The 23,453-nt window shown below is 38.4% G+C and overlaps 1 protein-coding gene across 1 annotated transcript in view; it reads left to right on the plus strand.

Moving 5' to 3' along the window:
• Nucleotides 1–1,899: 1,899 nt before the first annotated feature.
• The window catches only part of LOC138743366 (pro-neuregulin-2, membrane-bound isoform-like), a 254,101-nt gene continuing 232,547 nt past the window's right edge, over nucleotides 1,900–23,453 (plus strand). The window contains exon 1 of the mRNA XM_069898622.1: nucleotides 1,900–1,980. The gene's annotated coding sequence lies outside the window, so the exon portion shown is untranslated. The remainder of the gene's footprint in view (nucleotides 1,981–23,453) is intronic.

Here is a 23,453-nt window from a genome sequence, read left to right on the forward strand (position 1 = left end):
GGGATGGATTGGAAACTTTTAGTTAATCAGTGCCCTCCTCATCACTCCTTGCTCCTCCTTCCAAACATTGGACTGATTTGATTCTAGCAATGGGGTAGATTAGTGCTTCTCAATTTTTTTCCACTTGCATACTTGCTCTGTGCTTAGTAAAGGATTGCTTAAGGTAGTATGTGAGTGGGGAAAAATAGGCAGAGAGCCACTGGGATAGATGGTCAGAAATGCCCATATTGCACCTCCTGGATGTTCTGGATGCTGACTGTGGATATCTGAGGTATTTTAGACATTAAGTAGTTAAGAGCCAACGGATCCCAATAGAATCATTGACAGGTGCATTTAAGTAACTCAACACAACCTCCACTGAAGATATTACCCAAACTCAGCTGCAGGATAAGCCAGCAGAAAGAGGAGAGCTGCAAGACTAAAACCAAATGAGATTAGAGTAAATTGAGAAAATGGGACAAGGCCACTATTTTGGTTGACATTTTTAGACATTTACTATTCAAGTAATAAAGCTGCTTGTGTATTAGTAATTTAATGGGAGATTTCCCTCGGCATGTTAGGCTGTTCTCATCATCTCTGCTAATTTTTGAGCCAGAAGAAATTCATGAATCCTCCGAAGTACATTGTTTAAAATTGGCTCCCATCTTGAGGATGTGAAATGACTTCAAAATAGCTGTTTGCAAGAAGGATATCTTATTAAAAGCTATAAGTTTGCTTTCTGCTGGAACATCCAGTAAAATTATTCTGCAAGTTTCCATCTTTTTCTGTCTCGTTCTTCAGTTTTAAAAAGTGTATTTTTTGGTTTTATTATTTGAATACAGCTGAGGAGGAGTTACTTAGTGATGTTTTCTCCTTGTGTAGAAACATCTGGGCTCTCTTTCACATCCTTTCTGTAATTGTATGGAAGTCTTAAAGAAGTGGCAACTCTTGGGAGAACACTGAAATCTGAGATGGTGCTCGATTTTTGGCTGGAATGAGATATAAGCCCCTTGTAACTCATTTGACGGACTCTCTTGTGTCATCAGTCGTTGTTCAATTTTCCATTTGAGTTGCAATATTTACCAAATGGGCTCCATTGTTTTTGTACAAGATGGACTTGTTACATTTTTATGTGGGTAGAAAGTAGCGGTTGCCGTGAGCATCGGGTTTGTTGTCATATTTCACAGGAACATTTCTTCTTTAAGGCATTTTAGAATTGAGTTGCATATTGAGGATAGCTCAATATGTTCAGCTTTTTAAATAGAGATAAACTGTACATTTGCAAGAATGTTTATCAAAAGCAGACCAGTTGCCTCAGATAATCTCCACTGTTGAATGTGAAGCAAATTGTGGGAATCAGTTGTCTGATCACAAGGCGATCAACCCAGATCAAAAGGAGTTGAATGCTCTTTTACAGATGACCAATCAACATTGAAGTGCCTGATGATGATGAATGCAAGTTTTAAAATGCAAATATGATGTGTAGTGTCTGTGCATAATATTATAGCAAAACAGGATATTTTGATTTGAAAGGCACTTTGGCAAATTGATACATGGGCCATCTGCCTGTATTAGTCAGATGAGAAAAGCTATTTAAATTTCTGGGCCAATGCCAGATTAACGTAATAGCAAAAGTAACATATGCGGCGGGCTTCACATTTTCAAGGGCCCTGCGCTGAATGCTTGCTGACTTTCAGTTATTTTCTGCACTATGAATTATGAACCACTGGGTGTTTAACTTAAACATTTGTTTCCAGCAGCAGCTACGAGATACCACACTCCCATCGTCTGTGGTAATGATCCTGGTTAAAGGTTAGTGATTTTAGCCAATTATCACCTTTTAATCGAGGTTATTACCACAGACGATGGGAGTGTGGTATCTCGTAGCCGCTGCACAATTTGTCGATTCCCAACTTCTAAAAGAAATGGAGTCTGAACAAAAGTATTGGGGCACACTTCTAGAGCGAATACTTTTGACATTTGAAATTGATCCCTAGATATGTAAGTAAAACTATCAGTGTTGTATAATGGCTTTTTGGGTTGGGGGAATTGGTGGGAAATATGAAATCTTAAAAGGATGGTAGCAAAAATTATTCTAACCTTTCATCAATGATATAATCATTGAATATATAGTGATCTGAGAAAACTTGTATCTTAAGAATAATTAAGACCATTTAAAACTTACTGAAATGGAAGACATGCAGGGTCAGCGTCAGAAACTCTCTCGGGTGGGGTGTTGGGAGGGCACCACGGTTGCATTCTCTCCCCCCCCCCCCCCTTGCGTATGTGCCAGCTGGCATTTTGTGCACTACATCACACTTCACCCTGGCTACATATGTGCCAGCCAAAGCTATTTAGGGCCCCTTTATAATATATGCTACAGGTCCCACAATACTTTAATCTGGCCCTGTAACAGTCTGCTCGCCCAAGCATGCCAGAGATCAGGGCACTAATTCTGAGTTCCGTTTTGACCAGTTCTCCCTTGGTCTATTTAAAGCAGGAATGTACCTGCTAAAGTAGGATTGTAATCCATTTTCCTGACACTGCTGAATATCACGAAATAAGTCACCAGTTTGGGATCTGTTCCTGGGATAATTATCAAGATGAAAAATAAGATGTTAGTTTTAGGGAAATAGAGTTCCACATAAACTATAGAAGTGTAGTGGGCTGAGCGATAGAGCAGTTAGATGGACTGAATCGCTGCCCCAGTCGATTGAGACAAAATGGTGCAGGTCCCCCTTCTCGGGAGAAACCCACATTTGGCAACACGCGTTGCCTGGGAGATGTCACCATTTCCTGTTGTGCATTTCTGGGCAGGCAGTGACTCCACATTGCACTCACGTCACTCCCTTAGACCAATGCACCCCAGACAGGAAGTGGGTCGTCCCCTTAAAGCAGCGAAAAAGATTCCAATAAAGTTCAGTTATTGGTTCACCCTTGCGCTGTGTGGACATGTTTCATGTCGTAGCGCTGCTGGGAGCAACTGCCACAGGAGCATCCTGTTTGGCTGTTGTTAACCAGGTTCACTCAAAAGACTACAGTAACATCTTTTGGGGTGTGGTTTTCAAGTTGAAATATTCCAATGACCAGATATGGCTATCTGAACAGCATTTGGCAACACCCATTGCCCACCTTACACACAACTCTGCAATTTCCTCTCCTGCACTGGAGACTTGCGCATACAATCGACACTGCACAATTTCACACACCAGTTGTTATCTAGTTGTTGGGTCATTCACAGCAGTCCAAATGTTCCTGTCTTTAGTCCTCACAGCTTCAAGCAGCCTGAGATCACTGACCACTGGTGGTTTAAGTGTCTCTGCTTGGTCAACACAAGCCTGGCTTGGTTGAGAAATGAATGGAAGGTATTTAATATGTTATGAACTGAATCCTTATATTGAGCATTTAGCATACAAGGTAAAAGCATAGGTTCTGCACAGGCATTGATATACAAGAAGACTGGTTTAAATATGCTTCACTGCAGGATGAAGGCAATTCTGAAAGGGACCCATTAAACAGAGATTTTGTGCCAGGTTTGCAAGGAGGGAGTGAGCATATTAATGGGAATCACTGAGCAAATAAGTCAATACCAAGGTGGCTTCTCTGCTGCTTCATCAGATTGGGTCAGTGTGTGGAAAAGTGTTAAAAAGCCAGCTTTAAATGCATTATATTTAAATACTTTCTGTGGCCTAGAATAGGTGGATGTTTTGATGAGACAAGTAGTCTTAAAAAGGAATGATCTCATTGCTCTTACAGAAATGTGCTTTCAGGAAGACAAAAGGGAGTTGACATTTAGAAAGGGCAGGTAAAAACAAAAGTGGCTAGTGTTGATAGGAATGATGCCTATACAGTAGTTAGAAAATATCTTGGTTCATTAGAGAGTGGGAATATTTTGAATTTGGTGAGGTAGATAGACAAACAGCATAGAGTAAAAAAAAAAAATGGGGGAAGTTGTGAATAAACCCCTGAATAACAGTTGCAATGCAATGCATGGTCAAATTGAGAAAATTAGATATGTATAACAATGGTCCATACAATACAGGAAGATTTTAGATGGTGGCGGATATAGATTGCGAAGCTCAATGTCTTACGGGATTTTAGAAAATAGCATTGTTTTCTGCATGCTTGTTCGATTCAGCTATGCAAATTACATCTACAGCAGACAGTCACTTTTGGATGTTAATTACCAATGTAATAATACAGGTTTGGATTATTCGTTAAATTTTGACCAAATACCTCTAGAGTTGGTAAGGACACCAGACACATATTCAACTCTCCCCTACTGGAAGGGTCTGTTTCTCATGTCGAGACCATAAGCAAAGATGGGGGAAGCACGGAGACCTGCGTGCTGGGCTAAGACTGAATCCACTCTGGCCAGAGTTACCTAGCATCTTTCTCGCCAGTGTTCAGTCTTTCATGAACAAGCTGGGTGAACTGAGGATTTGGACCCTCACAATGAAGGCTTATGGATTGCAATATTATGTTTTAATGGAGACATGACTAAACAGTAATGTCCCAAACTGTGTGGTGGAACTGGAAGAACACATGGTCTTCAGGGCTGACTGAGCGGCAGTAGTGATGGGTAAAAGTAGTGGGGATGGTTTGTGCATCAATGTGAATCAATCATTGTGCCTTAACTCTTGCTGATACCTATTGCTCTGGATCTAGAATATCTGTTTATTAAGTGTGGACCTTTTTTTATCAACCACAAGAGTTTACATGTATCATTGCTGTTGTAGTTGTTGTACCACCGGATGCTAATGCTAAAGTAGCCATGAAAGACCTCAATGCTGCTATCAGCAAGCTGCGGATATTGTATCCAGACGAAGCCTTTATTGTGGCTGGGGATTTTGATCATTGCAATCATGCTTCCAAGATTTTACCAAAATGTATCATGTACCACGAGGTGAAATAAACCTTCGATAGTGTTTATACAAATGTCACTAATGCTTACAAAACCACTACCCTCCCTCACCTGGAACAGTCTGTCCCTCTTTCATTGTTTCTCTTTCCCAAATACAGTCCAGACATTAAATGCGTTATATAAAAAAAAAAACCCGCATGAAGACTATTATGATCTGGTCTGAGGGGGCTGACTTTGTTCTTCAGCAAGATTTTCAACCTACAGATTGGAGAGTGTTTGCTGCAAATGCTACCACAGACTCTCAGATTGATACTGATTTATGTACCATCTCTGCCCTCGAGTACATCAACAAGTGTGTGGATAGAGTGACACCACAAAAACAAAAAAAACAATTTTGCTAATCAAAAACCATAGATGAACAGTGAGGTTTGCCTTCTGCTCAAAGACAAAGATGTAGCTTTCAGATCTGTAGACTGGAAGACTTGCATCTCAGCCAGGGCTAAACTAAGGAGGGGAATCTCTCAGGCAAAACATTCATACAAACAAAAGATCAAAGTGCATTTTAATTCCTTGGGTGCCTGGCTGCATGTGGCATGGTGTATAGATCTTTACAGACTATAAACCATCTAGTACTGTGCCCTCTTACAGCTGTACCTCTCTCTCTGAGGAGCTTAATTATTTCTACTCTCGCTTTGATCGAGAGATCAAGGAGGACACTTCAAAGTGAACCTTCCACCTGATGAATTGCTTCTCTCACTTTCCATCTCGGATGTTTGGGCCACCCTGAGGAGGGTGAATGTATGGAAGGCAGGTAGTGCGGATGGTATACCTGGCCATATGCTTAGTCTGTGCAGAACAGTTGGCCGTGATCTTCACGGACATTTTCAATCTTTCCCTGGCCCAGGCAATTGTTCCCATAAGCTTCAAGCTTGCCACCATTGTGCCAGTGCCGCAGCATCCCACTGCCAAGAATATGAACGACTTCCATCCGGTTGTACTCACCCCCCGTCATTGCAAATTCCTTTGAGAGACTGGTTCCATCACATTTGAAATCTTCTTTTCCCATCACCCTAGACTCTCATCGATTTATCCACTGTTGTGACAGATTGACTGAGGGTGCCATTTCCATGGCACTTCACTCTGTCTTCACCCACTTGGACAACTTCAACTCTTGCGTCAGAATGCTGTTCATTGATTTTTAGTTTGGCATTCAATTTTGCAATTGGACCTTGGATCTCACCTGATTCCTGAACTCCTCCAAACTGATTGCCAAACTTCTCCGGCTTGGTATCAGCTCATCCTTCTGCAATTGGACCTTGGACTGTCTGATTAACAGACCCCAATCTGTTAAGTTAGACAATCTTTTCCATTCTTACCTTCAGCACCAGTGTGCCCGAGGGCTGTGTCCTGTATTCCCTTTTCACCTATGACTGTGTTTCTGTGTGTGGTTCTAATTCCGTAATCAAGTTCGCAGATGACACTTATGGTGGTTGGCCTGTTCAGAGGGGATGATGAGATGGCCTATAGGGATGTGGTCTGGCACCTGGCCACATGGCGTGTTGACAACAATTTGGCACTTAACACTCAATAGACCAAGGAGATGGTTATGGACTTCAGGCATGCTGGAAGCCACACTCGTGCCCCTATTTATATCAATGGAGTTGTGGTGGGATGTGTATCAAGCTTTAAATTCCTTGGTGTCTACATTTCTGATAATCTCTCCTGGTCTATGAACTCTTCCATCCAAAAAAGGTGTAACAGCATTTTTATTTCCTGTGGGGATGGATGGATTTTTATGGTTGTACCATTGAGAGCATTGGTATGGCAATTGTCTCATATCAGACTATAAAGCACTTAAGCAGGTGGTGAAAAGTGCCCAACGGATTATTGGCATTCAATTGCCCATCATTGAGATGGTCTATCAGGAACGCTTCCTGGATAGGGTGAAGAGCATCATCAAGGATGCAACTTGCGCTAACAATGGACTTTTTAAACTCTCCTTCCATCCAGTAGGTGGCTACAGGAGCCTTCACTCTCAAGCCAGCAGGCTCAAGAAGAGCTTTTTACCTGATGCTGTGACCCTGCTGAACCTTAAATCACAGCACTGAGTGGTCCTGCACTCCCATTGTACTGTCAGTACTTTTATAATTGTTTGCTTGCTGAATGCACTTGTTTTTATTTACATGTAGTTATTTGCATATAGTAATTTTTTAAAATTTCAGGTTGAATGCTCATCATATTTCATTGTCATTGTGCCAAGTAAAATATAAAGCCAATAAAGTTGAATCTAATATTCATGAGGAATTTAACTTTCCATGTGGACTGAGCAAATCAACAGTACGGAGGATAAATTCTTCAAATTGAATTTGTATGTCAAGAAACCAACTATAAAAGACTATTTTAGGTCTGGTGCTCTGCAAAATAGAGATGAATTAAAGAGGGCTCACTTCACTTGTAGGGTGTTGAATCTTTGGAATTCTCTATTCTGAAGAGCTGTGTGGTATTTTCCTCACTGACTCATCATCAAAACTTTGGAGGATTACCACTGAGGAAGAGAAAAATACATTGGCCAAAAGGCCTAATCCTGCTTGCCTTATTTCAATGTAATTGTATAATAAGATACTAGGCATAATGGGGAATATTGCAGAATATAACATTGCAATTATTAAAAGGATTGTTGAATAAAACTACCTGAGAAAATATGACAGTCGAAACTTGCAATGGGCTGATTTCAACATTGCAGAAATGGATTGATTTCAAAACAAAATCATTTGTTTTCACTGGGATGCCTTCAATAGAAACCTACTACTTCCAATAAAAGTGTCGGCCTTTGAATAAAATGTAATGGTTTCATGTTAATAATAGCTTTAGTAACCAAGGAACCAAGTAAATCTATTTGTTTCAGCTGGTTTTAGTTTCTCTGGTTTCCATGGAGACACCTGGGGTTGGATAAATGAATGTATGCTTTCCTTAAACATGCATTAACTTGAATGAACCTACTTCCAGTTGAGGAAGAATTCATTGCGTGAATTGAAATCCAACGCTGCTTAAACGATAAATAGGTTATGTATTTTACTGTGAGAAAATACATTAATTTAAGGCTGCATCTTAATGAAATGTTTTTTAAAGACCTTTTTATACATTGATGGAATGTGAGAAGGAGTAATCAAGGTTTTAAAAAGTCATGTTCTGAGGCATTTATCATTTTGGATCACAGTGGCGGATAAAACCCACAATTTAAAAGCTTTTGTAATTTTGTACACAGAGACTTTTAATTATGTGGTGCCTTCCCCGTCTGAGTTTTGTACCACATTCTTTCAACTTTTGAAATTCTTATTTCCATCACAACATGAAACAATGCATGATTTTAACTAGCATATTTCTGACCTTTGACTGCTCCCTCCATAGACTGTGAGCACATCAGTACGAAATAGTACAGGTTGGGACAAGGAGTCTATCTCTTGTTCATTTTTCAATCTAAATGATAAAATGAAAATGTAAACCATGAGGATGGGCAGATATACTCAAAATAATTATTTCACTTGGCAATATATGTGGAAACCTGTGATAAAGTAGTACATCATCCAAACAAAACCTGCCTTTCATCAGATTTCAGGCAAATTTCAGAGATACTGGCGACCTACCATCAGTACAGGTACTTCACAGCATTTTAGAGAGAGAATTGATAAACTTCCAAGGCCACGTGTGATCTATCACTAATTTTTATGGGAAGCAAAGGGAGAGATGCCTGAAGGTTTTTGTGTCTCCAGTTGTTGATATGGACTTTAGCAAGCCATTTGGTAAGGTCCAATAGGGTAGGCTGGTCAGTTGAGGCACATGGGAACCAAGGTGAGCTGGCTAATTGGATCCTAAAAGGCTGGGTAATGGCAGGAAAAATATTTTTTTGCACCAAGATGCCTCCTTGGCTGGAGGACTTTTATGAGGAAAGTTTGGATCGATCAGTTGGGTTGTTTTCCCTGGCATGAGGGATAATCTGATAGATATATATGAAATTATGAGAGGCATAGGATAGGGAAGATGGTCAGAATATTTTTGCCATGTTAAAGGAATCAGAACTAGACATCATGTGTATAAAATGAGAGAAAGGAATTTTAAAAGGGATATGATTTTTTTTAAACACAAAATGATTGTACAACATGGGAAAGCTGCTCTTAGCTCTCTCTATGCCACGATTACTATAAAATAGAGACATTGGGAATTGCATTGAAATTTGGAGTCCATTGGTGGAAACCTGATGTAAAGGAGTGAAAGAATAGCCACCTACAAGATGTGTTCATTCCTACCTGTAGCAAAATCTTTGGGTCCTACATTAAGAACATAAGAAACATAATCAGGAATAGATAATTTGGCCATTTGTGCCTGTTCTGCCATTCATTAAAGTAACGATTGATTTTTCTATCTTGATGTAATTTTGATGTACTTTTTCCATGTCCATTCATTCCCTTTATATCCAGAACCTTACTGCTATCTGTTTTGTAAGGATTCTAAGACTGAGAGTGTATCATCCTCGAGGCTAAATAATTCCAAATATTCAGCATCCTTCTGTATGAAGAACTTTCTTCTCATTTCAGTGCTAAATGAGACAGTGAGCTCTGGTTCTAGATCCCTCTGAATGGGGAAACATCTCTCTGCTTCCAGGCTGTCAAATCTTGTAATTTTAAAAGTTCAATAAATTTTCTTTTCATTCTTCTAAGCTGTTTTTTTTTTCCCTGAAAGCATTGAGTTTTACTACAGAGGGCAAAACCATCACCCCAAATCAATCTTGTGAATCTTCAATGGCCTTTTTAAGTGGAATAATTCCTTTTATTTAGGTTGAGATTAAAATGTTCACATTACTCCAGGAACCATCTGACCAAGAACCTCTGTAATTGGATTTGTACTCTCCACAAATCTTCTTACAGTGAAGGCCAACATGTCACTTATGCTCCCATTTGAAGGTGGATGTTAGCTTTCAGTGTGAACATTGATATTACTCAATCTCAACTTTTGTTTTTTAAAAAAAGTACCCAAGTAATTCAACAAGGTGGATAACTTCACATCAATCTAGTTAAATTGGATCTGACACATTCTTGCCACTTACTCCATTTTTCAATCTTTTCGTTGGGATTAGAAGTAGATAATTCTCAATCCAAAAGGACTGAGGAAGGGGGCATAAAAAGTTAGAGTGCAAAATTTCACACACGAAAGAAACCTCTTTTTGTGCATGTGTGTAGTGCGACATAAAATTCAGTTAATCAAAATGATGGTTTTACACTGCATGACAATTTTTACATCAATTAATTGTACTCGTTCCTCAGGGCAGTTTGGCACAAACAAAATTGTTTGTTTGCATGATTGGCGTAGCGGTTCGGGCAAAGTCTTTGCACCATCAGCAATCAGGACTGCGGCTTGAATCGAGTACTGTCTGTAAGGAGTTTGTACGTTCTCCCCATGTCTGCGTAGGTTTTCCCCAAGGGGCTCCTGTTTCCTCCTGCCATTCAATAGCCCTTAGTGACACTCATGAGGTTCAAGGGATTGTCAGAAATGGAGTAACTCATAAGATTTCTTTGTCTGCAGATGACCTATTAGTTTATATTTCAGATCCTGAAAGATCTACCCTCGCGGTGTTTTCTCAATTCAGCTCTTTCTCTGGATACAAGTTAAACTTTTATATATAAAAAAAACAGAACTTTCTCCAATTAATTTGTCCCTATCTACACTTCAGTTCCATTAAGATTGTCAGAGATAATTCCACAGATTTAGGGGTTAAAATTGCTATTTAGGATTGTGGCCTTCTCTACATTATTGGCTAGAAGAGCCATCTTATTCAAATGAAAAGACTCTAGACCTCCTACAGTGTTTCAATGGTTCTCTCCTATTATGCCCTTTTTAAGTTCAGAAAAAAAAGATATCATGTGTTTGATTCATGGGTGAAATTCGAAGATAAATGGCTACCTTTTGTGTCTTATTTTCATTTGATGTAAATGTTTTTAATGTGATTTTGATATTCTCACTCTTCCAGATGAGATATGGTCTCAGCTTTGCTTTTTGATTCACAGTATGAATCAAAAGCTACAAAATATATGTAACCCTCAGGATAAGCTGCTTAGATGTTATTTGGTTAGTTTTTTTTAAATAGAGTAGGTTAGTGGGCTGTAAGTGTGTAGAAAACTAGGTGGTAGTGGGCTGTTTGTTTACCCCAGTGCAGTGGAGAGGGAATTAAGTTTATACTGTTCGAAGTTTTTAAAAATATATATGATAACGTATTTTCAATTTCGTTCCCTTCATTGTACTGTATTTATTTAAAAAAAATTAAAAATTTGAAAAAAGTTTGAGTATCGATAACTATGAAGCAATGGACATAGGTGAGAACAGATGCATTTTATGCAAATTTGAAAACAAGAAGTGGACTCGGAAGGCAAATGGATTTAGAGATGGTGAACAAGTTATTAAATGCAGCATTTTTAGTTGGCAAAAAAATTGAATCATAATGCTTCAATTGGACATCATCGGAAAATAAAGATTATTAACAATGTTTAAATTAAATCGATGCTGTGACACATGAATGTTTCAGACTTTTTACAATGTAGAAGCATTGGTGCACATTATTCATAGTTGCCTTGAAATATTGGGTCTAGTAGAGGTCTTCCAATATCTGGCCTCAAGAATATGAAGATTCTAACCTTCTCCACCTCCGTCCCATCATTGTGGATAGATGCCTCCCCTTCCTCAAATTCACAGTAGGCTCCTTCTTGTTTGTGCCCTGAAGTTTCTTTCATTCTCCTTACAGCCCTCTACCACCTAGTTGTCGATCTTCTACACACTTACAGCCCACTACCACCTAGTTGTCGATCTTCTACACACTTACAGCCCACTACCACCTAGTTGTCGATCTTCTACACACTTGGATGCATTATGATTAATGACTTGATTCAAATCCTTTATTGACCATGAACAGCACTGATCCTTGTGACATACTGTTGGTCACAGCTTTTCAAGTCAAAAATGTCCTATTTATGTCTACTCACCACTTGTGTGGACTGATAATTAGCTAATGGAAAGAGAACAGTATTAATTGGAATGATATATGTTTGAATTTTGTTCAATAATCTGTTGTCTGGCACTTCATCAGAGGTCTTCTGTGAGCCCTTCTCCAGTAATAGCATTTGAAAAACATGATTTTCCTTTCATCCATCCATGTTGACTTCATCCACTCCTATTTATATTTGCAAGGTGTTACCGCTTCCTCAACAATTGATTTCAACATTTTTTTTTCTACTACTTGTGCCAGGCTTACTAATCTATAGATTTTTTTTTAACTCTCTTCCGTATTTCATCAAAATTATATTTACATTTGGGACCTTCTAATGAGTTCCCTCCACAGTGGTGCACAGGGAAATCCTTTCTTTATGTGACGAGTGGTTCAGAACACCTCGGGTACAAAGGGGCATCTCCATGAAAGTATTAATTGGCCTGCAGAACATTGACTGCTGAACTCATCTGACCTGATACCTTTGAACTTGGAGGCACAAGATTAAATAGTAGGTTTTAGTATTCAGGATTTATTTTCAACATCTCACTGAAAAAAAATTTTCATTGGACTTTATAACTGAATAAAGTCTCTGTTTACATAATACTTTAGAGCTAATAATATATGTGAAATTATTATAGAATTACAATATTATCGCCATTGTTTGGTTACTTTTACAGAGGTCAAAGTCAAGGGTCTGCTTGTAATTTAAGTAGTTGAATCCACAAAAGTATCAGTTTGTTCAAAGACCAACGCGAACAAATGTAATTTCAGTTAATCAGGCATTGTTATACTGTTAAAGCTGCAGAAGATTTGGCTAGTAATTTAAGAGACTAGAATAGAAAAGGTGAACAGATTGATAAATATATTATCTTTTCCCCTCAAATGTTTCCAAGTTAGGGGGTTCAGGCTTTGCTTTCATGGGTAATTGTCTGTTGGTATTTGAAGGTATATGTTCTAAAATGCTTGGTGCTAATGTTCAGAAGGTGGGTAGAAAATGTAGAGTGGCAAACAAGAAAGACTGCAGATGCTAGAATTTTTGAGGTATTTGCTCACACTGAGAGCTCAGTGGTTTATTTAAAGCAAAAGTAATATTCTGCATTAAAATGTTTTTCCTTTGGTCAGCTACCTTGCAAATGCTATCTAGAAACAGTTAGAAATATCCCTGAATTAAATCATTTTAATTTCTTATTTGCATTATAAAGTAATTTAACTTGCTCGTGTTCAGTTGGATTATAATAAGGTGCCCCATCGACATTCAGTTCAGTATAAACTTTTATTGTCCTCTGGTCAATTAAAATATATTGGTGCTGCCTTTATTCCACAGATATAATTCAATATCCTGGAAGAGTTTTCTATTTGGTCTCTCTTTTATCAAAAGAAACCATTGTGGTGGGTATCAATCATCAAAATTGATCATCAACTGTTAACAGGAGAGATGAAGAACTCACCAGCCTCTCATTTGACAGCTCAGATTTTTATTCCATTCAAGAATGAATTCCACCTGCAAGCACAGGCAAGAATATGAAATTCTCAGTGATGATGTATGTTCAGTTATATTTTAATATATGTAAAATCCTGAACACTTAAATCATAAAAAATAAAATAATGTGCATCCTTTGCAATTGTAGTAATTCCAAATTTACTCCAGAGATTATACTGCTGCAGTAAATTGGGGTAAAGTTGGCAATAGCTTCAATGTCCTATCTAATTTAAATCAGTTTCTTACAGTACTAACTCCACGGCCTTGAACATTAATATCAGGATATGCCACGGAATAAAGTCCCCAATATGAAGCCAATGGCACTGTTCTACAGCAACCCAATAAACTCCTACCACTTACTCTTGTGTATTGAGTTGTGAGGCATGACTCCAATTTTCCAGATCATATAGCAAGCAGTAAAACTGCACTGATTAATAAAGATTTTTTCTTTGGCAAAGAGTTTGAGTTGTAACTATTCTGAAAAAACCGGTTTGCCTGTCCTGTGAGGAATGGATTGTGCCAGAATTAAACAGCATTTGCTGTATTTCTCAATGTCAAGGGTATCGGAAGGCAGAAAGTTATATAAATGTAAATCCAAATTCTGTTGCAACATTCCCTTGAGGGAAATGGTGTTCTAAACCCTGAAACATTGCCTGGAGTATACAATAACCTTTTGCATTCCACAGTAAAATTTACAAGGTAAATATCTCATTACTCATCAATCCATTCTGTTTATATTCTCAGTAGTGTGGATGAACCTCCTCATAAAAATAATACAGACCTTTGTGGTCTCTGAGACTGTTCATATGAGGGGGGAAAAAGGAATTGATTTTGCTAGCATTTTGTTACTACGGGCTGAGTGTAAGTACCAGAACAAATGACTGAATTATCAGAGCAAATGACTGAATTTACCGCACAAGTTTTGAAGTATATTGCAAGCTAAAATATTCTGAATGCATCAGCCACCATGTAATTTTCAGTTGTATGTAGCTGTGGTGCTAATTGAATAGGATATTGTACTAAGCTTTAAAAGATGAACTTTGTCACTTTGGATCAAAGCAGATTCTTTTATAACTATGTGACACAAAGAAATTTATCAACAATTATACAATGTGGTGTCCTCTGGACTGCACATTGAGTGATTATTGAAGTGTTTGTGTTCAGTCTTTGGGGATAATCCTGACATTTTAATTCCACTTTCCACTCTTACTCTGAGCTTTGTGGCTTCCAGAACTGTTATACTGTGGGCCAAAGCAAGCTTGAGGAAGAACACCTCATCTGGCTGGGCACTTTGTAGTCTGCAAGACTGTGTTGGATTCTTTGACATTGGTTCACTCTTTCGGTCTAGATCATATGCAATGCAAAGCTTTGATCTGTTTTTCCTTGTGCAACCAAGCCTACTGGACATGATCACATGCTAACCTTTAACAATTCACTTCACCAAAAAGCTTAATCTGGTATTAAATTGTCACATATACATTTAGAAGTTTTCTTTTGCGTGTTCTCCAAGCAGTCCAACTAGTACAGTAGGTAGGGCAATAGCCTATTGACATAGAAATAAATGTGGGGAGTAGTGTAACAATAGGCAAATAGTGCAAGGAATGGAGAAATAACAAAAACATAGTGCAGTGAATAGAGAAAATTATAGTTATAAAGTTCTTTTGCCAGTGTGAAACCACCTTATGTCATCTGCTCTACCCTATCAGAGAGATTCCCTTTGTTTCATTCATCCCCGTCAATCACCATTTAATCAGAAATGTTAACATTTCCTTTGCATGAATGTTGCATGAGTGTTTCCAGCAGTTTCCATTTTCACTTATAATTGCCAATAAGCCTCTTAAATAGATATAAATCTTAAATGTGAAATTATTCTTTTTGTGGGTAAGATCATGTTGCTCTTAGGCAGTGGCTCCCCAGAGGTGGTCTTGCCCATTGCAATATGTGTTGGCTCATTCTTCTGCATAATCAGGCAGTGCTAGGAACCAGCCAGAGGAATATGCTGCTACCTCCAACCTCCTGCTCTGGTGTCGAGTCCAGAGATGAAGCAATTTTCTCAAATGATGAGCTGCATACTTTACGCAGAACTACCAAAATGATTCATCACTCAAGCAGGGTCACCCTGAAGCAGTATTTAAATTTATTTTCATTTCTTTTTTCTGAATTATTTTTGACTGCTATTAATTTGTTTATCTCCCCTGGGTGAGATGTGCAGTCACACCAACATCAAGGTATTTTATTTTATCCAGTGTTAAAAGGGATAAGTTGTGTCACTCTGGACCTGCTGCTGTTGATGTGTGCGTTCTTCCTAGTTGCTGTGACGTGCTGGTTCCAGGATAGTTCTCCGATGTATGGACTTCAAGGAACTTGATTGCTCTAAACCTTTCCATCTCTGTCCAATCAATGTAGACGGATTTATAGTTTCCCTGCCATTCTTTTCACAATGTGCTTTTTGTTCTTGTTGATATTTAGAGCAAGATATTGTTCTAAAGTTCAAATTTTTGATTTATTATCCGAATACATGCATGACATTACGTGCAACCCTGCGATTCCTTTTCCTGCGGGCCAGGCAGAATTTCTACTTAACGGTAGTGCAAAAAAAACTACTAAAGAACAGATGCATATACAAAAGAGAAATGTAGCCAGACTGTGTAATCAGAAAATAAATATGCAATAATAAATAATGTGTGAAGTAAGGGTCCTTAAATGTGTTTCTGATTGAGTTTGTTGTTTGGGAGTCTGCTGGTGGAGGGGTAGCAACGGTTTCTGAACCTGGTGGTTCAAGTCTATACCTCTGGGTGGTGTGGATCCTTGATACTCGCTGCTGTTCTCTGATGACCGCATTCCCAGTAGATTTTCTCTGCTGAGGGTAGATTTTCTCTGGTGAGAAGAGCTTTGGCGGTAATGTACTATACGGTCCACTCAGAGGTTTTAGTGCTTCCATACCAAGTCGAGGTGCAGTTGGTCGGCACTTTCCATTATACATCTGAGGAAGTTTGTCAATTTTTCGATGTCATACCAAACCTCTACAAACTCCTGAGAAAGCAAAGGAGCTGACATGTTTTCTTCATGATAACATTTGTGTGTTGGGTCCAGGAAAGATCCTTCGAGATAATGACGCACAAGAAGTTAAATTTTCTCATCCTCTCCACCTCTTGATTTCCCTCATGATCACTCGATCACACACCTCTTGTTTTCCCTTCCTAAAATCTGTGATCACCTCCTTGGTTTTAGTGCCTTTGAGCACAAGGATGTGTTCATACATCATTTAGTCAAGTTTTCAATCTCCCTCCTGAATGCTGACTTGTGCCCCTTTTTTACAACCCACTACTGTAGTATCATCAACAAATTTGTGGATAGTGTGGTTGTACTGACCTGTACAGTCATAGGTGGCATATCTGGCACAACACAATAGATTCTTGATCTTCATCCTGTATTCTGGCTCATGGTTTCCTGTACTTGGCCAACAAAGGTGGTGTCCTCAGCAAATTTATAAATTTGCATTGGACCCAAACAGGGGACCAAGCACATCGACCCTGAGCTTGACAGTCAGCAAGGAGGAAGAGATGTTGCCAATCTACATTGATTGGGGTCTGCCAATGAGGAAATAGAAGATACAGCTGTAGAAGGATGAAGTGTCCCAGATCCCTGTGTCGGATTACACTGGAGAACAAATTTTTTCCAAAATGTTTGCTTCCTTAAAAAAAAATAGGGATAATGACAGATATCCTCAAGTTGAACACAAAAATTATTTCAAATTTGCAGTATCATGTAGGAAGTTGGAGAAACATTAAATTAACCTATGGAATTCTGCCACAAATATAACAATGTATTGCAGCTGTTGTGACATTAACAAGAATCCTCTTGAAAACCATAAGTGCTATTGTTAAGTACACTCACTATTCTGTTGCCTGAAGAGCATGTGCATCAACAGGTATTCAATCTTTATCAATGTAATGCACAGCATCCGTGTATGTGAGCTGGTTTTATCATCTGTCTGCATCTTTCTAGACTAAGCATGCCCAGACCTAAGACAACATTTGCAAAGCACCTGCACTGAGTGCATGTCCAAGCATTCCTGGACAGACCAAAACAGCTTGCTTTGTGGGCATTATACGAGTAGACATAAAACGTAACAGGAAATTACAAAATATCTAAAAACAGTATGTGTTAAGATTTTCATGATCAGAGGTCCAACATCCAAAAAATATACCCAAAAGTGTTCCGGAAGCAAACTCTTTGTTGTTAATTTAATGATACTGAATGCCAAGCTGTAGTCAATGTACAAAAGTGTGGTGGATGTTCCTGATGTTCAGGTGATCTAATGTGAAGTGGTGGGCCAGGAGATGGCATCTGCTATTGACCGGTTGTGATGATCGATGATTTGAAGTGGGTCAAGATCCTTCCTATTAGCAGGAGTTGATTTGCTTCTGGAAGAGGGAAACAGATGATGTTGTCACATGCCCATTAAGGCTTGTAGAGGAATTATCATGCCAGGGCTTTTGGCCAATTCCTTTTGCAAAACTCAAGATATTAGGAATAATTCCAGTCATTCCACTGAGTAGTCAGGAAGTTGCTGTTCATCTTGTATTTCATTTGAAAATGTAATACATTTTGAATAACCTTGGCTCATGCAGAAAGGAAGGTAAGTTTTCCCTTTTGAGCACAAGATGCTAGTCTGCAAATTCTATTCTGACAGTTAACATTGGGAATAACAGTACAACTTTCCACTATGTCCAGTAAACCTTGGTCTCATAATAACATCGCCGTACGATTTGTTCTAATTCCAAAGTTTTACCATTCCTCCTTTGTATTACTGTTAAATTCTCTTGTCACTGTCAAGTTGTAGCACAGAAAGTCATTATTCCATATACCACAAATGTCAGAAAAAAATAAATGTATTCTATGAAATTTCATTAAAAAAACAAATTCAAACAAGGATTCTATTTAAACATTAATTATTAATTCTTCTATCTCTGTGTTCCTATGGCAGTACACTGTTTGATATATTGATTGGTTTGTACATGGTAAACTGGTGAAGAAGCTGAGATCTGATAGTATTCAAGGTAGCTAGCCAATTGGATACAAAATTGGCTTGGTGGAAGAAGTCATTGGGTGGTGGTGGAGGGTTGTTTTTTTCAGACTGAAGGCCTGTGACTAATGCTGTACCATAGGGATTGTGCTGGGTTCCCTGTTCTTTTCCTCCTCCTTTCATTTGTTTATGCACACAATGTGTGACCTCTAAACTGCTTCAAAAAACAAAATTGAGGTTATCTGCATTTTCCCAGATCATGTTTGAAAGAAATTATGCATGACGAGAAGACCAAAAGACCTGAGACCAGAATTAGGCCATTCAGCCTAATGAGTCTGCTCTGCCTTTCAAATTGTATTTATGTTGTACTGTATGTATTTTTATGTAATATAATTATTGTGCTATGTATTGTGTGTATATCTATGCAGTATGGTGAAGAGAAATAGTGTTTCATCTGGTTATACAGTCAGATGATTTAAAAAATTAAACTTGGATTTTCAGAAGGCCTTTGACAAGGAGGAGCCCATAGTATTAATATATTTGGGCTCCTAGCAATTTTTCTTACTTCTTACTTTCATTACTTCCTCTTAAGAACTCCAACTGATTGGTCAGGCAAGATCTCCCTGAAGAGAACCATACTGATATCAACCTATTTTGCCTTGTGCTTTTAAGTACTCCAAAACTTCATCCTTAATAATGGACTCTTATTATCTTGCCAATCTCTGAAGTTAGGCAAAGTGGCTCATCCCCCTCTCCCCCTCTCCCTTAAAGATTTGCAATTTTCCAGTCCTCTGAAGCCATTCTGAATTCTGGTGACTCCTGAAACATCATTACTAGTGCATTCACAATCTTTTCAACTACCTCATTCAGAACCTTGGGATATAGTCCATCTGGTTCACGTGACTTGTCCATCTTCAGCTTCCCAAGCACCTTCACCTTCATAAAAGCAACCGCACTCCCCTGAATCTCTTCACTTTTTAGCATGTCACTGGTGACTTTCACTGTGGTGACTGATACAAAATATCCATTCAGTTTATCTGCCATTCCTTTGTTCCCCATTACCACTTCTTAAACATCATTTTCTAGCACTCCAATTTCTGCTCTTGCCTCTTTTACTCTGTATATATCTGAAAAATTTCTGGTGTCCTTTTTATGTTATTAGCTGGCTCACTTTCATTTTTCATCTCTTCCTTTTTTTTTCTTGCTGCCTGCTGTTTGTTTTTGAAAGCTACCAGTTCCTTTTGGCTTTCTGGTATTCCATATCTTCTCTTTTGCTTTTTATGCTTCCCCTGACTTGTTAGCCATGGCTGCCTCTCCACCATCAACACCACCCACCACCACCCCTGTTTAGAATGCTGTTGCTTTGGGATGTCATGATTCTGCATCTTGCAAATTATTCCCAGAAGCCTCTGCCATTGTTGCTGTACCATTTTCCTTGCTAGGTTCTTCTTCCGAGCAACTGTGGTCAGCTTCTCTCTCATGCTTCTATAGCTACCAATACTCAATTATAATACCGACACATTCGAGTTTCGCTTCTCCATCAAGCTGCAGAATGAATTCTATTATTATCACTACCTCATAATAGTTTTTTTTCATTTAGCTCCCTCATCAAATCCAGTTCATTGCCTATCCAAAATCCAGAATTGCCTTTTCAATAGTGGTCTCGAGCACAAGCTGCTCTAAAAGGCATTTTATAGGCGTTCCACAAATTCCTTCTGTGGGAACCTAGTGCCATCTGTTTTCCTAGTCTGTTTTAATATTGAAGTCTCTTGTGACCAGGTAACATTGCCATTTTTTTCATATGCCTTCTCTAACTCCTGTTGTAATTTGCACCCTCCATCCTGGTGGCTATTTGGAGACCTGAATGTGACTCCCATCAGTGTCTTTTTTTTAAACCTTGCAGGCATTCTATATTCTCTGATCCCATGTCCTTTCTTGATGAGGGTTTGATTTGTTTTTAATTACAAAAGCCACCCTACTCCCACCACCCTGGCCCACTTGCCTATCTAATTGGTAAAGTTGAGCCATTAATTATCTTGGACAAGAACAAAAGTTCTGTAGCCTCAATGTCCAATATATGCATCATACATTGAATGTCATTAGCTGTAAAAGAGTGAAATTCAAGTTAATATACCAGTTCCTCTGTTTTTGACCAATTCCTGAGACTCATTTTATCCCCAAACCTATTCAGTCATGCTAGACTGCAGCTATAGACTCTTGCTGCCACAGTCTCAAAGACTTGTCAAACATTATTTTCTTAGAATTTTGTTCTTAAGAAGAAACCTACTAAGCAATTTAGCTTGGGATCATTCAGAATTGGAAATGATAAAAGCAAGCAAAGGGTATATCATGTCATTTAATGCCAACCACTGGAAAAAAGGGAGTAATTGTTATTTTTTCCCAGTATGAAGTTTGAGGTTGGGGTTATTCTTTTTCATCATAGATTCTCAAGGTGGGCTGTGGGAATATTTTGGTGGGGCATAGGAATATTTTGTGAAATAATTAAAGTTTGAAAAAATAAATTCATTATTTTGGGTGTGAAAGATGTGACTTGGTAACACTGTCAGTTGTGATCACTTCCAAGTAAAATCATTTCGTTCTTTATTTTCATTATATGTTTGTTTCTCTGTTGTTTCTCCGTTGTTTCTCTTATTTTAACTGTTGTTGTCCTTGGTTAACATTATAATTATTTTTTTATGACCGGTCTTTTTATCATCCATTCCAAATGATCTCATTGGTGGTAAGGATTCGAAATGATCTCAAAAATAGTGTCTCCATCTGTACCCCTTTACTTTTTCAGTTCAGTAGTGTGAGATCTGTATATATCGTTGTGCACTAGCGTATTGGTGGGGAGAGGGGTCTGCCCCAGGCACAAGCCTGATGGGGATGCCAAAATCCAAAAAAGAATAGGGACCCCAAAAGTAAAGCACAAGTCTTGCACAGTTTTGATGCACTCTCTGCGAGAAAAGATGCCAGAAACCGCACTAGTGTTTTTATTCATTTTTATTTAGGGTCGGTATTCTTCCTTTGATTCGATCATTACTTTTATTATATTTTTCAATTCTAAGACATAATAAAATATTGATTAATCGGTTTCAGGGAGCTCGTGCTGTTGTATTAATCGGTTTCAGGAAGCTCGCGCTGTTGTATTAAATCGGTTTCAGGGAGCTCGTGCTGTTGTATCAATCGGTTTCAGGGAGCTCGCGCTGTTTTATCAATCGGTTTCAGGGAGCTCGCGCTGTTGTATCAATCGGTTTCAGGGAACTCGCACTGTTGTATCAATCGGTTTCAGGGAGCTCGCGCTGTTGTATCAATCGGTTTCAGGGAGCTCGCGCTGTTGTATTAATCGGTTTCAGGGAGCTCGCGCTGTTGTATTAATCGGTTTCAGGGAGCTCGCACTGTTGTATTAATCGGTTTCAGGGTGCTCGCGCTGTTGTATTAATCGGTTTCAGGGAGCTCGCGCTGTTGTATATTCAAAATGAGCAGACCAAGCAAGCAAAAGTTTCGTCAATATTCAGTGGAGTTTTTAAAGTTTTTGGTTTATACCTGCTTTACGCGATGAACGTGCACCTTTTTGCCTATTAAACCAACAGACTTTGAAAAATGAATCAATGAAAGCAGGCCACCTTGAAGCTCATTGGAGGGTAAAACATCCTAACCATGTCAATTGGAATATTTCAAATCACTGAAAAATAAGTTTGAAAAAGAATCAAATGTCACTTCATCATTCACTGCGCAAACGACAGCCCTGAATCGTACCCTTGAAGCTAGCTATGAAATTTTTCTTCTGATAGCAAAACATGGGAAGAATCATATGACTGGGAGGAACTGATTAAACCCACAATATAATTGTCATCCTTTTGCAGAACAGTTTTGAGAAAAAATGTCTGAGCAATACCATTGAGTAATAGTACTGTCTGCAACAGAATAGATGACATGGGTCAAGATGTTGAAAAACTGCTTATTGCGAAGTTGAAATCCTGAAACTTCTCAATACAACTGGATGGATCTACCATACAGGGCAGTGAGGCTCTGTTATTGGCATACGTGAGATATATTTATCAGGAAGAATTTCAAGAAGGGACGTTGTTTTGTGAATCATTAGAAACAACCACGACTGCAGTTGAATCTACAGCAAGCTCAAAAATTATTTGGATGAAAATGAAATACCAAAAGGAAACATTGTATCTTGTGCTGCAGATGGTCAAAAAACAGGATGTTTAAAATTAATGAAGTATGAAAATCCAAACATGTTGGTTGTACGTTGTGTTATCCAGCAAGAAAACTTAGTTGCCAAGAAAGTTTCCCGTGTTCTACATGAGATATTGGATTCTGTGATCAAGTATATCAATGCCATCAAAGCTAATGCCAAATGTGAATGTCTGATTAAGCAGTTTTGTGTTGATAAAAATGCAGAATGTGAAATTATTGCTTCACACTGAAGTAAGGTGGTTGTCAAAGGGAAATTGCTTTAAAGGTTTATGGAACTGTTTGATCTCCTCAGTGAGTTTTTGAGGGACAAACTTGAAATGAGATGCTTGCTAACAACAGATGGCAAAGCTTATGTGAATTACTTGATGGACATTTTTAAGAAACTAAGTACATTGAACGAGCAACTCCAAGTTGCAAATATAACATAAATTGATTCAAAAAAAAGATATTTGGAATCCTGACACTTCTAGAATTATGCCAAAGGAATATTTCTGCAAGAAATTTTATTCAATTCTATTGGTTGAATAAGTGTGAGGTCACTAATGCTGCTACAAATATCATTGTTGATCATTTGAAAATTATGATTACTGACTTCAATTATAGGTTTTGTGATTATAAAAAAAAAAAAAAAATAATTTTTTCAAAGCAATAGATTTTCCCTCTTGGTTAACTCGACTGATGCTGGTGGACTTATCTGAAGTTCCAGTCCAAGAGGAGTTATCTGAGTTGCAACTTGATGAATCTGTGAAAACTCTATTCCAAGTGAACAGAACCATGATGTGGCTGTCTAACAAGATTGAAAAGAAATACCCAAACTCGACTAATTTAGCAAGGGAACTATTGATACATTTTCTAT

Source organism: Narcine bancroftii, chromosome 9, assembly GCF_036971445.1.
Source record: "Narcine bancroftii isolate sNarBan1 chromosome 9, sNarBan1.hap1, whole genome shotgun sequence".
NCBI classification, from domain to species: domain Eukaryota; kingdom Metazoa; phylum Chordata; class Chondrichthyes; order Torpediniformes; family Narcinidae; genus Narcine; species Narcine bancroftii.